We start from the raw sequence: 13,960 nt of genomic DNA, 5'->3' as shown, positions 1-13,960 counted from the left end.
TACCTGTATACATGTATACACTGAAAGTTTTTAAATGTCATGAGATCCAATTTGTGCCTTTGCTACTCAACTGAGCCATAGAAAATGTGTAAACAAATGAACATGTGTGTTTCAATAAAGCTTTATTTACAAAACAAGGCAGCTGGCAGAAGTTGACCCACAGGCCACAGTTTGCATAACTAGAGAGTCCCTGCTGAAGTAAAATTGCAAAAGTTGCTCACTGGCTGGAAATAAGGGAAAGGAAGATGCCAATGAAACATTTCCTTTTCATGTACATTGAGCCACATCAATGTGCTTCTTAGATCTTGTACACAGGCTCTGAATAAACAACTTTCAATTGTAATCCTCCAGGTTCTTTTTCTGGACAAGTTAAATGAAACCTTATCTGCAGACATCTGGATATAGTCAGGGTTTGTCATGCTGGAATTAAGAACTTGGGATGGCATCAACCCTGCTGTCACTGGCTTTTGACATTTGTATCAATGCTTTCCTTTAAAATGGTGGCATTTAGACAGTTCTGGGAGGGGTTCTCAAGATCTAAAGCACACTGACGTGACTCAACATACATGTAAAGGAAATGTTTCATTGCTTGGTGGTGGTTTCCATGCCAGAAGACTCTAGACATTGAAGACACTGACACCCAGTTTCCAAAGAATGGGGATTAGGGAGGTGGCAAGGAGGAGGAGTCCAGGCTGGATATCTGGATCTTGGATGCTAAAACCAATGAAATGTTGATGTTCCCAGTTATATTTGCCAACAGTTTAAAAGCTACATCTTCTTGCATTGATGGTCTAACTGTGATTGCCCAAGAGGAGCATGCCAAAAAGGAGGGGTGAGGGGATTTCCTTTACTCATGATATATAATATCTCCCAAATGTCTTGCAGAACCAGCAATTAGGAGTTGCCAAAATATCTTAACTTCACATTATAGTGCAGCCTCACTGACTTCATGCTCATCTGCAGAACATATAGGATGGAAGCAAAAATGGTGATGGAGAGGGTAAGAAAAATAAAATGGCATGAAAATCTTAAGTCTTTAAGGTAACAATGGTGACATTAGATGGGATACTGATAACATTCCAATCTTGAAGAAAGATGAATTACAGAGGAAATCACTCCCAAAAGGAAAGAAGTGGAATACAAAATATAAGTAATGTAACTTTTTAAGGAGAAAAGGCAGACTCTTCACTGGTCTTATCTCTTAAGAATGAGATATTGCACCATCTGCTCCCCAAACAGTTATTTCATCTCACTCTGGATTTCTCCTTGGTCTCCTCCCTACATTTCTCTGAATTTTCAGATTGGCTCTCTTCCTATGAGTCACATCCTTTCTTTAACTGTTTCCATATTTATTCCCCTCTCGGCAGCTTATGTATGACTCTTTGTTAAGCTTTTCAAAATATTGCATGTTCCTGCGTCATAATACTTTGCCAGTATCTAGCACCTATTATTCTTAGAACTCATTGGTGTTCAAATGCTGTCTTCCTAACTCCTATGTTTAAAAACGATTATTCATTTTACAGGTATAAACTTGCATCACAGTTTTTTACAAATATAGTTACTAGCTTACACTCTGATTTTACAGTGCTTAATTTAACTCATGTTTGTATGGCCATTGAATGATATCTTCCAAATTGTAATCACTTCTACTGCGTCATTGCCTTCTTCTACAATATCCTACATGATACGTAATTTCATATGCCTCTAACCAATTTTTTGTCATCCACTGGTAGTTCTCTCTGATACATTGACTGAGCCAATATCTTGTTGTCCCCCATCCCTTATTTCTAGCCAGTGACCAAACTCTTGTAATTTTGCCTCAGCAGGGGCACTCTAGTTCTGCAAACTGTGGCCGTGGGTCAGTTCCTGCCAGCTTCCTTGTTTTGCAAATAAAGCTTTATTGAAGCACACATGTTCATTTGTTGACATGCTGTCTATGGCAGGGTCGAACAGCAAAGGCACAAACTGGATCTTAAGATTTATTTAAAAACCTTCAATGACTCCCTATTCCCTTCAGTATAAAACTCAACTTTTTAAACACAAGTTGCAAACCCTGTTATTAAATTCTTTCTCTTCTGTTTTTCCTCTCCTTGACAATAGATATCCCAAGCAAAGTAAGCAGCTTCATATTTCTGCCACATTTCATACCCTATCAGAAAGCATGCTTGACTCCAAAAGACTGAGTTAGGTGCTTACTTATTCTATGCTCTTACACAGAACATCACGTTTCCCCTGGCTAGCACTGAACACAATTGCACTGTAATTCCACTGACTTGTCTGAATCCTCTGCAATAATCTACTTCTTGCCACTGTTGCCAGGATCAAATGAAGTGCCTGGCACACAGTAGGGCTTCAGAAGTATTTAATAACCTAAGCAATAAAACAAGGACGCCATGCAGATACTTACCAAAAAAAAAAAAATCTATGACAGGAAGCTTGTAAAAGTCAAAGAGAACAACCAAATTTAGAGCAATGCAGAAAAAATCCAAGAGTAATAGAAAGAATATAGACTCTTTTTTTGTTGAGAAATTAGCTACATTTGTACAGGTAATATTCTATGAGAAAGTATGATGGAATAACTCAACATATTTACTGGGTTATAATATACAAGGACCAGCAGAAAATTCCATAGTTGTAATTCACAATTCTCAGTCCATTATTCTAAGCATGTTGACATTATCACATCCATTTATCTTGTCATTAATGATTCTAACTTACCCTCTGCAAATTATTATTACTCTTAATAATTGTTTAGTTTGAATCTCACTATTTTGAAATAATGCAAAGTATTAATATGAAAGGGAAAAAACATTTAGAAGTCAGAGAAGGAGAAATATTAGGAGCACTGATGATGAAGAAAATCGCTGTTATAGGGAAAGTAAATACATGCTTCATTTTTCATAAACATTTTATTAATTATGGGAATATCTTCTATCTTGAGCTGTGCTTATAGACAATCTTAGATCCAGCCAAATGCTCTTTCCTTGTGCAAAATGTCACCCTAATGAAAGGCTCATAAAGTTTTCCATGTTACCTATAATGAGGGATAATATCTTGCTTATTATGTAGACTCCAGCATTTGCCTCATTAAACCAGTGTCTAACCACCATAGTCATGGCTTTTCCTGGGATATGAATGAATAGTGGGCATCAAAGGCAAGAAAATGAGCCAGAACTAAGTGTTTTTACTCAACTTACTGTATTTGGATCTCCAAAACAAGTTGGAAACTGGGACTTCAATGAATTCTTCCTTGACTAAATTGTAAAGCTAATAGTATTAAAATATACATTTCTATGTATTTCTTTGGGTTTCCCTGATGAATCAGTGGTAAAGAATGCACCTGCCAATCCAGGAGATGTATGTTCTCAGTCTCTGGGTACAGAAGATCCCCTGGAGAAGGAACTGTCCACCCACTCTAGTATTCTTGCCTGGGCAATCCCATGGACAGAGGAGCCTGGTGGGATGCAGTCTATGGGGTTGCAAATGAGTCAGACACAACTTAGCATCTAAACAACAGTGTTTCTGTACCAGTTTCACACAAAGAACTATTTAGATGATCTTGTTTGCATTAATTCTGTTGGGTTTTTGCTTTCACAGCTAAAAAGAACTACATTCCAATGGATAGATATGCTTTAAAACATTTCTGTGAAGGAAATTATTAATAAAATATTAATTAATAAAGAAACCATAAAATCTTTAGAAACAAGAGGATTTTACAGACTTTGGAAGCTAAGTGTAACCAAAATATAATAAGGAACTTTGAGTGGATGAGTCCTGGAACCTACCTCAGTGTTCTCTGATTCATAGTCCCAAAGGTGATCTGAGTTTCTATATTGTTCATAGTCACTCATTTATTTGAAGAAAAGACTTTCCCAATAGACTATATAAATCTGTAAGAAATGGCACTTGCCTTTTAATCTTACCCAAAGTATCTGTAAGAAGGATGGTCAGCATTCTTTTTCTAACTGTAACTTTGTGACATGAGTTTTCAAAGGCAATAATAATGTGGAATATTATGGGATCCGCATAAATGATTTGACTTATCCCGAGGAAGGAAAGCCCCCTACTGTTCCCAATGGTGATGTGACGAGCACAAGCCATGCTTGTACTGTTTGAATACATATCCCCTTACTCCTGCCTGGTGGGGTTCAGAGTCACCCACCAGGCAGGGTTAACTAATGACTGAAACGAAACCCAGCTATTTGAGGAAATCTCAAAGGCTTCCTGGAGTTAGGTTGGAAAGATGTCCCTTGCAAAGGGCTGTGCTTTATGCTTTTGCACTGTTTACAGAACTTACAGCACAATGGAGCATGATTAATGAGGCTCTCCAAGCACCAGGCCAAGCATAGGACTTTGTACTTGTCACAGCTGAGGATCAGCCCTTTATTCCCCTTATAACCTAAGAAGCGCAAACCAGAAACTGATCATTTCCTAGAGGAGTGACCCTGGGTTTCATCTCCAAGCAAACCAAGGGGTTAAAGAGAAGACATTCTCATTTTCTCTTAAGAATGATGCCTTAACTTAAGGAAATGCTTTTTCTCTGAGATACTCTTACATTTATCATTTTATTCTATGCTTACAAAATGAGGTAAAGCAAGTTTGCCAGAAATTATTATCACCTATGAGATGAGACATCTGGGCCTTATGAAAATTGAGTGGTTTTCCTAAATACTCAGCTAGTTGGAAACATATTTGATACCAGAACTCAGCCTGGTTCTAATCCAAATATGCTGTAACCCACTCTTAGACTTAAACACCTCCTATGAGGCATTGGCAAAGAATCTGGCCCATTAAGAAACAGTCTTAATACCTTCAAAACCTAGGCTTTTCCTAGAGCCTGAGAGTGCAAAATGTAAAATAAATAAATAAATAAATAAACGTGATTCAGAGCCATGATAAAATATTTTAAATATTTCTCATTGCATCCATTCAAGAAGTCGATCTCAAAACCCTCAGACTTGTGTTTCTCTCCCTTCAAAGCTCAGACCTCATTATATGTGCTCATCCTCACCTCCCTTCCAGCTGGGACGCTGTTGTGAATGGGTGATGGATGGCCCACAGGTCTGGGGATCTAGTCACAGTTCTAATCTCCTTCACTCTATCAACAGCTTCCTGAGGCCTGAAAAACAAGGTCTTCCTGGCTGTAAAAAAAGGCCATTAGAGAGAGTACACAGACTCGACTTCACCGCATCTGGTGGGCAAACTCCTGTTTGAGCAAAATGAAGGCAGAATACCCATCAGGGCCCGTTTTCAACTGAGAGCAACTACGTCAGCTGTCCTGAAGCTCCCCACGTGAAGATTATCTGTCCTTTGGATCCTTTTGTATTATTCGGGGTAGATTATTTTTCCTGAGCATGTTCATCCGCGGTACCCGGAAAAGCATGATGACAATTTATCCCAGTGTAATGCACGTGGCGTGCTCTTGTCCAATTTTCTTCTTTTTTCTTTGTGTTTCCTTTCTTTCCCTTCCTATAGCTATATATATATCCACCCCCACCCGCCCCCCAGTAATCCTCCTAGTAAAATGACAGGTGTATCTATTCCAGACATTACAGTGGAACCCATGGAGAAACACTTTCAGCGGTTTTGCTTATTTATTTTCTGGTTGAGCACAGGTCTGGAGCTGTCACCATTTGAGAAAAGAGAGACTCTTGATCTGAGCTACTTGATGGACAAGATGTTGTCTTTATTTTCTTTTATTTTTTTCTTCCCTTTGGCAGCTGATACTGTGTCTGACTTTCTTCTTAACCCATCTGTCTTATGCTTTCTTGTTTTGCCAGAAAAAAAGAAAAATTTGACATCTCCACAAAATGATATTTATGTTGCTGCAACTGGACAGAGAGAAACAAGATTCTTGATTGACGAATATCTGAAGGAATTTAGCTGTTAAAGAGATATGTTAAACTAATTGGTAATTCTATTGTGGAAGATAGGTTTTTATTAATAGAAAATCATGTTTCCTTAAACCATAGTAAACAAATGTATTATGGGTTGTGCAAATAGAATCTTTTGGCAGAGGAGTCTGTAAGCAGAGAACTTAATACAAAGAAGAAAATTTGTTTTTCCACAGTGATTCATAGACATTTTTCAAATGTTAGTTGTTGTTTTTTTTTTTTTTTTTCCCAGAGAAGGGAGTGGAGAGGATATATCACTCAGCATTTTGTTTTTTCTACTTCTGAATTTTATGGACCACATGCATAGATTTACTCAGATTGCAAATGACTTGCTGTTTTAAAGAAGGAAGGAGAATGAATTATTGAAGCTTGACTATTAGTTCGCTATTTCTAATACCATCATCTTCTTTATTTATCACTCGAGATAATTCAAGTCCTATTTATTGGTGATGTTTGAGGATCTAACAAGAATATTTATAAGATTAAATATTCATGGATGTTGACATCAACCCTCTTAGCTTTTAAAAAATAATTTTATTGAGACATATTTGCATACCACATAATTCCTCTTTTCAAGTGTACGATTCATTGATTATTTTCAGTAAATTTACCAAGTTATGCATCTCTTAACAATGAATCAGTTGTGCATTTACTGCCAATCTCCATTTCTTCTTCTTTTTTTAAATCTTAATTTAATCTAATTTACTTGGCCGCACTGCACAGCAAGTGGGATCTTAGTTCCCTGACCAGGGGTTGAACCCACGCCCCCTGCAGTGGAAGGGCAGAATCTTAACCACTGGACCACCCGTGAAGTCCCCAATTTCTTCCTCCTTCCTCCAGTTCCTCTTCATTCTGGAAACTACTAATCTGCTCTCTGCATTCATCAAATTTGCCTCTTCTCTCTATTCATTATAAATTAAAACATGGAATAGGAGATCTCTTGAGTATGGCTTATTTTACTGAGCAAGATATTTTTGAGGTTCACTCATTCATTAGTATGTATCCCCACTTGGTTCTTTTTATTGCCAAACTGTGTTCTATGGCTTGGACGTGCCACAGTCGGGCTATCCATTCACCAGCTGATGGACATGCTAGTTGCTTCCAGTTTGGGGTTATTGCAAGTCATGCTGCTAAGGACAGTCATGTGAAAGTGTTTGTGTGAACCTATGTTTTCATTTCTCTTGGGTGGATATAACTCAGAGTGGAACTTCTGGGTCACATGGTACATTTATGTTTAACTTTTTAAGAAACCGTCACACGAAACTGTTCTCTAAAATGGCTGTCCTATTTTACATTCCCATCAGCAATGTATGAGACTTCCAAATTATCTGCTTGTTCACCAACTGCTTATTGTGGGGTTTGGGGCTTGTTTTTTAGGTCACACCTTGAGGAGCGTGGCATTTTAGTTCCCCAAACAAGGATGAAGTCCACACTCTCTGCATTGGAAGAATGGAGTTTTAACTACTGGACTGACAGTGAAGAATTGGAATGGGGGTAGGTTGCTTTTTTTTTTTTTTGCTGTTATAGTGGGAGTGAAACGGTATCTCACTGTGGTTATGATTTGAAATTCCTTAATGATTTGAGGATTCTTTAGCTTTTATAAGTTTACTCCTGCAATTTTAAGTCTGTCTGCTTAGGACAGATATGTGAGGAATACACTGTGTCTTTAAAGGAATCTGGCTTTTAAATCATAGGGAAATTTTTTAATAATCTTTGATTTTATCCAAAGTGACAAGAAAAAAAGTTTCCTGCTTATGAGAGAATATAGCATACAGTTGGGCTGGGCTAGGGGCTAAACTCTGAACAGGCTTCTCAAGACCTGAAATGTATCAATAGGTGCTTCTCTGGTTCTGTGACCTGGGACATGGGTGGGAGGTGGGGAATTCTCTTATGCAAATAGTTAATTTAGAAATGCTGTGAGGGATAAAGGGTTAAGCAATGAAGGTATTCTTTATGCTGACTGCTTGACTTTCCACCAAGTCTGATCTGATAATCTTTATTCTTGTATCTGTTGCACTTAATAATCTAATGCTGTAACAGTTATAAAGCACTAAAGTGAAAGGGAAAAGAAATCCCACTATATAAATGTGAAAATACATCAGAATCCCTAAAAATAAAAATTAATACATTATCCAAGAACAGAAGAATTTAGGTCTTTCTGTGGTTTGACATCATGTCTGGGGTTTACTAAACATCTCATCAAAATGCCAAGGAATGGGAAGACCTTTCAAACTCAAGCTCTTAATGACTTCTTTGGAGAAACTAACCTCATGGCCTTTGAAGGCAGGAGGAGAAGGGGACGACAGAGGATGAGATGGTTGGATGGCATCACTGACTTGATGGACATGCGTGTGAGCAAGCTTCGGGAGTTGATGATGGATAGGGAAGCCTGGCGTGCTGCAGTCCATGGGGTCGCAAAGAGTCGGACACGGCTGAGCGTCTGAACTGAACTGAACTGAACTGAACCTCATGGCCTCTGTGCTGTTGTTGAGTTGCCAAGTCCTGCCCATCTCTCTGCAACGCCATGGACTGCAGCAGGCCAGGCTTCCCACTCCTTCACGATCTCCTGCAGTTTCCTTATTGAGTCGGGAATGCCATCCAACCACCTCATCTTCTGTCACCCTCTTCTTTCACCTTCAATCTCTCCCAGCATCAGGATCTTTTTATGACCTTTGTCTACCTACAAAACGGACTGGTGAACCACGATGGCTCTTCAGTTTTTAGGAAGTAGAATTTATCCTCTGTCCCTGTACTATTGATAAATAGTAAAAACCAAATTCTGATAAATTTACTTACATTCATGATACATGATTTTTTAGTTTTATCTGTGACAAAGTATTTCTTTAAATTTGTTTATGATCAAGTTTTATTGTTAATTTTATATTTCAAGAATGTTTTAAGTGGAAAAGTGGAAACATGAAATCCAAGTTGTTCCAACTGAATAAGCAGATGAGATGACTAAACCCAGAAAGTCAAGAACTGAAATAATCCAGCCATAAAATGTGTGTGGTGGGGGGAATGACTAAACAAAAGAATCATTTGAAAAACTTTAGTTTACCTCTATTAGTTAAGTGGGGAAACTAACAACTCTGAAAGAAAATTGGCCAACAGAATTTTATGGAAACATTTTAATGATACAGTGCAAAGATAAGCTAAGAATTTCCTAGGCTGAGAAAGTTTATTTTCTGAGTAGTTCAACTCAGTAGCAAACAGTCGTACCAGAAAGTATTGTTTAGAACAACTTTACGAAAACTTAGCAGTTCTCTATGTTGAAGCTCGGAGACAAGGCTACCAGAAAAGCAAAAATTACAACACAAGTAAAACTCATGGCTTAAGGCTATACAGAGTAAAATATGAAGTGTAAAATGAAGCGTTAATTTTGTCAGACTCTTTACTACCCCATGGATTGTAGCCACCAGGCTCTTCTCTCCATGCGATTCTCCAGGCAAGAATACTGGAGTGGGTTGCCATTTCCTCCTCCAGGGGATCTTCCCGACCCAGGGATCAAACTCCTGTCTCCTGCATCTCCTGCATTGGCAGGTGGCTTCTTTACTACTGAGTCACCTGGGAAATCTGGAGGCTTAGAGTATCATCTTACAAATCCAAGTTCAGGGCTGTTGCAACTATACAGAAAACTTAAGCAATAAGATATTTGTTCTCATAAAGACCCTCAGTCTTAAAAACTGTCTCTGACCTTCTAAAGAATGCAATTTTATTTTTCTAATATGTTACCAGACTGTAGGAAGTACACATATACGTGCATGCATGTATATGTACAGTGTACCGGGAAATTATATGTAAGAAAATACAAATGTATGCAAATATATATTCCAATCAGAATCCTATATACTCATTCAGTTAAGTTTGTTTTCTCAGATTAAACTAGCACCTCTGCCTTCATCAAGACTACTGTCAGATATGGAAGGCTGGGGAACATTTTCCACAATGGTTGTGACCAGGTTTGAATAAATCCCTGAGTAGATCTTTCATCTCTTCTTAAAATGGCTTATATCTTTACATCACTCCTGTAGCATTGCTAAAAGGGCGTCTCCCTCACTCTATCCCAGCGTTGTTGGAGAGTGTTTGCTTCAGGGTGTTTGCCAGCTTCCCTTTGGAACTGAGAGCAACTGCTTAACAAATGGCAGGTCTTTGTAAGAGGAAATCTCTGTGGTTTAATGTACTTTTGTTTCCAGTCAGTATGCACCTTCTGTTTTTGTTCACTTATAATCATCTTGTAACCCACATGGAAAGTCAAAGAAACCAAGGCTTGGAGAAATGGATAGTCAATCAATTACTTCCACACTGCTTTTTCAATTCTTGGCCCAAAGAGTTTTCCATGAGACACGAGAGTCGAGTTGGTGCCTGGGACTGCTGTATGCAGACAGCTGGATATAAAAGAAAGACAGAGAATCCCCTCTAAAATCAAGACCTTGTCAAAAGATCTTCCTCATCACTTGCATGAGGTCTTCCCTCGAGAGAGAATCTCTTTCAGGACACTGAAGTACTTTGCATATACCTCAATTGTTATATTTACCTCATGAGTGTATAATTATTTGGCAATGTGTCTCTACCAGACTGAAAGTTTTGACAAGTTTGGAACTGAGTCTACTCAGCATATACCTGCTATCTGTTTTGTTTTCTACAGACGTCTGTTGGATGAATAGACGAACTATATACTGTAGTGTGGTGTTCCAAAGTCAGAAAGATGTTCGTTTTATTAATGTCACTGAATCACAAAAACTAAGCCACACTCATAAAATATGTGTCACACACTGCTGTGCTGTTCTGTGCTTAGCTGCTTAGTCATGTCCAACTCTTTGCAACCCCATGGACTATAGCCCACCAGTCTCTTCTGTCCACGGGATTCTACAGGCCAGAATACTGGAGTGGGTAGCCGTTCTCTTCTCCAGGGGATCTTTCCAACCTAGGGATCAAACCCAGTTCTCCCACATTGCAGGCAGATTTCTTACCATCTGAGTCACCAGGGAAGCCCAAGAACACTGGAGTGGGTAGTCTATCCCTTCTCCAGCGGAAATTCCTGACCCAGGAATGGAACCAGGGTCTCCTGCATTGCAGGTAGATTCTTTACCAGCTGAGCTACCAGGGAAGCTGCCACAAGTTAGGAGTATTTTATATTCATGAAAAAAACGGAAAGTCACTTTTTTTGCAGTATGCGAATCATGGATTTCCTTATGTTGGTTCTCAACATAGGAGAAAGAATGCATTTCTGTCTACCTGCTGGAAGAACTAACTCATAAAGTCAACACAGGTATTCTGAGTATTTACCGGGAAAATAGAAACCTAATACCAACTCAATTTTTGAGACAACTAGATCTAATCCAGAGACCAATATGAAGATAGCTACTGTCACTCTGAGGGAGAATGAAATGAACACCATACTATCAGAAAACCACGAAAGAAAGATAAAAGTAAGAAGTCTTGAGTGTCATCTTTCCATAGGGAAGTTGGCATTCTGAACCAACCACACCTGGCAGCGAGGATTGAAAAGGAAAGGGACGTTAGAAAAGAACAGGATTTGGAGAATGACTAAATTTGGAAAGATGGGTTAAAAATACGTTCCCAAGAGGAGATGGTTGAACACTTTTCTAAGGACATAGACACAGGAAGAATTTTTCCTGGGAGATAATTCCTGGGTGAATTTGATATTTGGGGTGTTGATGAGCCCCCTGCATACTTTTTTTGCCCTTTCAAAAATTCTAAATTCATGAGAGTGGGCAGGAACTAGTAATTTATTTCCAAACAACAGAGCATGGAAATGAACAAATAATCCTATCGTGGGGAAATCTTGCACACAATCTCTTAAGGAGTAGTGACTTTTTCATCAGTGATGTCATGATGGTATCTTCTCCCCCCTGATGTGATGAGAATGACATTCCACCTCCATGATATTCATTCCCCAAAGCCATAGAGTCTAGTCTGGGGTCTGGTCATGAGAAAACATCAAACAAACCCAAACTGAGAGACGAAATACCTGACTTACTCATTCAACACTCTCAGGGGCATGAAAAACAATGAAAGACTGAGCAACTGGCACAGACCACAGGAGATGGGATTGCTGAGGGCAGCTTGGTACCCTAGCTGAGATTCTGAAACAAAGGACATTAGTGGAAAGACTGACGGAATAGGAATGAAGTCTTGAGTTTAGTTAGTAGCAATGCAGCAGTGTTGGTTCTTCCTTTTGATAAATGGGCCAAGGTGATCTAAGACGATAACATCAGAGGAAACTACCTTTAGCTTGATGTAACTTTCCTATGTTACATCTGAAGGCTGACACTGTGTGATGTAATGATAGTACTGTTACCAACAACAGCAACTGAAATTTCTGAAGCACTTTCACAAACACTGACTAATGATTTGACAGTATTATAAGGCTGGTAGAACAGGTGTTGTGATGTCCATTTCATAAGACAGTGGCTTGAAGCTGAATTTACCCAGGATCAAAATTTTTAGTGCCTTTGGGCTTAAACCATGATCTTATGAATCCAAATTCTATGTTATCTTTACTTTAACCGAGTATCAGAAAGAAAAGTCAATGCACAGGTGCAGGGGGGAGGGGAATAAGAAACATGGAGAGGAGGCACTAAGGGATTTGAAACCATTAAGTTTCAATTGAAAACTCTCCTGGAGATTGAAGTCCTAAGCACAATTAACAGCCATTCTGGTTTTTGAAGCTCACAAATTTGCTTTTTGCTTCTCTCCATCTCAATACTCATGTATTAGTGATAGTTTCTCTATAAAATATAAATATAAAATATAAAAATAACCTAATTATCACAGTTTTGTTAGTCTGCAAAACTACTATACTCTGGAGCCCCTGAACCACATTAACTTTTTTTTTTTTTTTTTGCTTCCTCTGGCCTCACCGTCATACTTTTCTAGAGCTGACTCATGGGTCATGTGCCTAAGAAATTTCATATATTTGGTGTGGTATTTTCCATACTTCATTTTCCTTGTCTGGATTAAACAGCACCAGCAGTCTTTAATGGGAGTATGTTCACAGGACAGTCTCTTATACTTTAGAAACAGCAGTCATCTATATGCAAATTCTGGACATCTGCAAGCATCCCCTCTCCCTTTCTCAGTCACATTCATTTTCCAGTAGCATACATCAGAAAGTAAAACCTGAACAGGGTTCCGTTTTGCCTTGAAACAAAAATGCATCCTTAAAGATGAAATAATTATACTGTCATATCACACTGAGGTTTCCAAAGAACCTCGAGCGGATACTTATGTACACTCTCACACACGAAGATGGCTGTTTAAAAGCAGGTAGATGAATATTCTTCCTAAACTGTGGTCTCCCTAGTTGCTGCTGCAGCCTGAGGAGTTATTCCTATGCTTTGCTGCCACCTTGGCAAACTAGAAGGATTTACAACGGAATTCTGTACCCAGCGGGCTGGAAACAGCGTTCCCATTGACGAGGCGGGCTGGCCTGGCTCAGAGAGGCGGTTGAAACGGGCTTTATGCAGCAGAGAGAATCTGGGAACATCTATCCTCCGGTGGATTTCCTCTATTTATAATAACTCGGGTTCGGCAAGATTCAAGTGTTCTTCTCTGAATGGCTTTTAAAGGCTCGGTCTCTCTTAGTTCGAAATGGAGATGGGGAAGGAAGGAGTCGGTTGGGGACGTCTGAGTGTGCGCTCTGAGTGGCCCTTTGGGGGCCGACGCTGACAGCGAGGCGCTCTGTTCTCCGTTTTCTCTCGTCTAACCTTCCATTCCGCCTCCATGGGATGACTCGCCTCCAACTTCAGTTAACTTCTTGGGAGTCCGGAGCACTTACTGGAAGATGTTTACAAAATGCGAAGCATCTGGGTGGCCAAGGCGGAGGCTCATATTCCCTTTTTATCGCTTCCAAAGAAACTGGGGAAATAAGCATTAAAATCCAGGTTCTCAAATTTGACTGCTTTCCACGTCGGGACTCATATATTTTTTGCTTCGTCATTCTCTTCCGTGTTTGCCTTGTTGATTCCATTTTAAGGCGCGGGCTCTCTTGTGTCTCCCCGCCACCCCCACCCCCCACCTCTTTCCCCATTCAGGTCTCAAAA

The sequence above is a fragment of the Bison bison genome, unplaced genomic scaffold (genome assembly GCF_000754665.1).
Source record: "Bison bison bison isolate TAMUID 2011002044 unplaced genomic scaffold, Bison_UMD1.0 scf7180017864084, whole genome shotgun sequence".
NCBI classification, from domain to species: Eukaryota; Metazoa; Chordata; class Mammalia; order Artiodactyla; family Bovidae; genus Bison; species Bison bison.
This window is presented reverse-complemented; position numbering follows the sequence as displayed.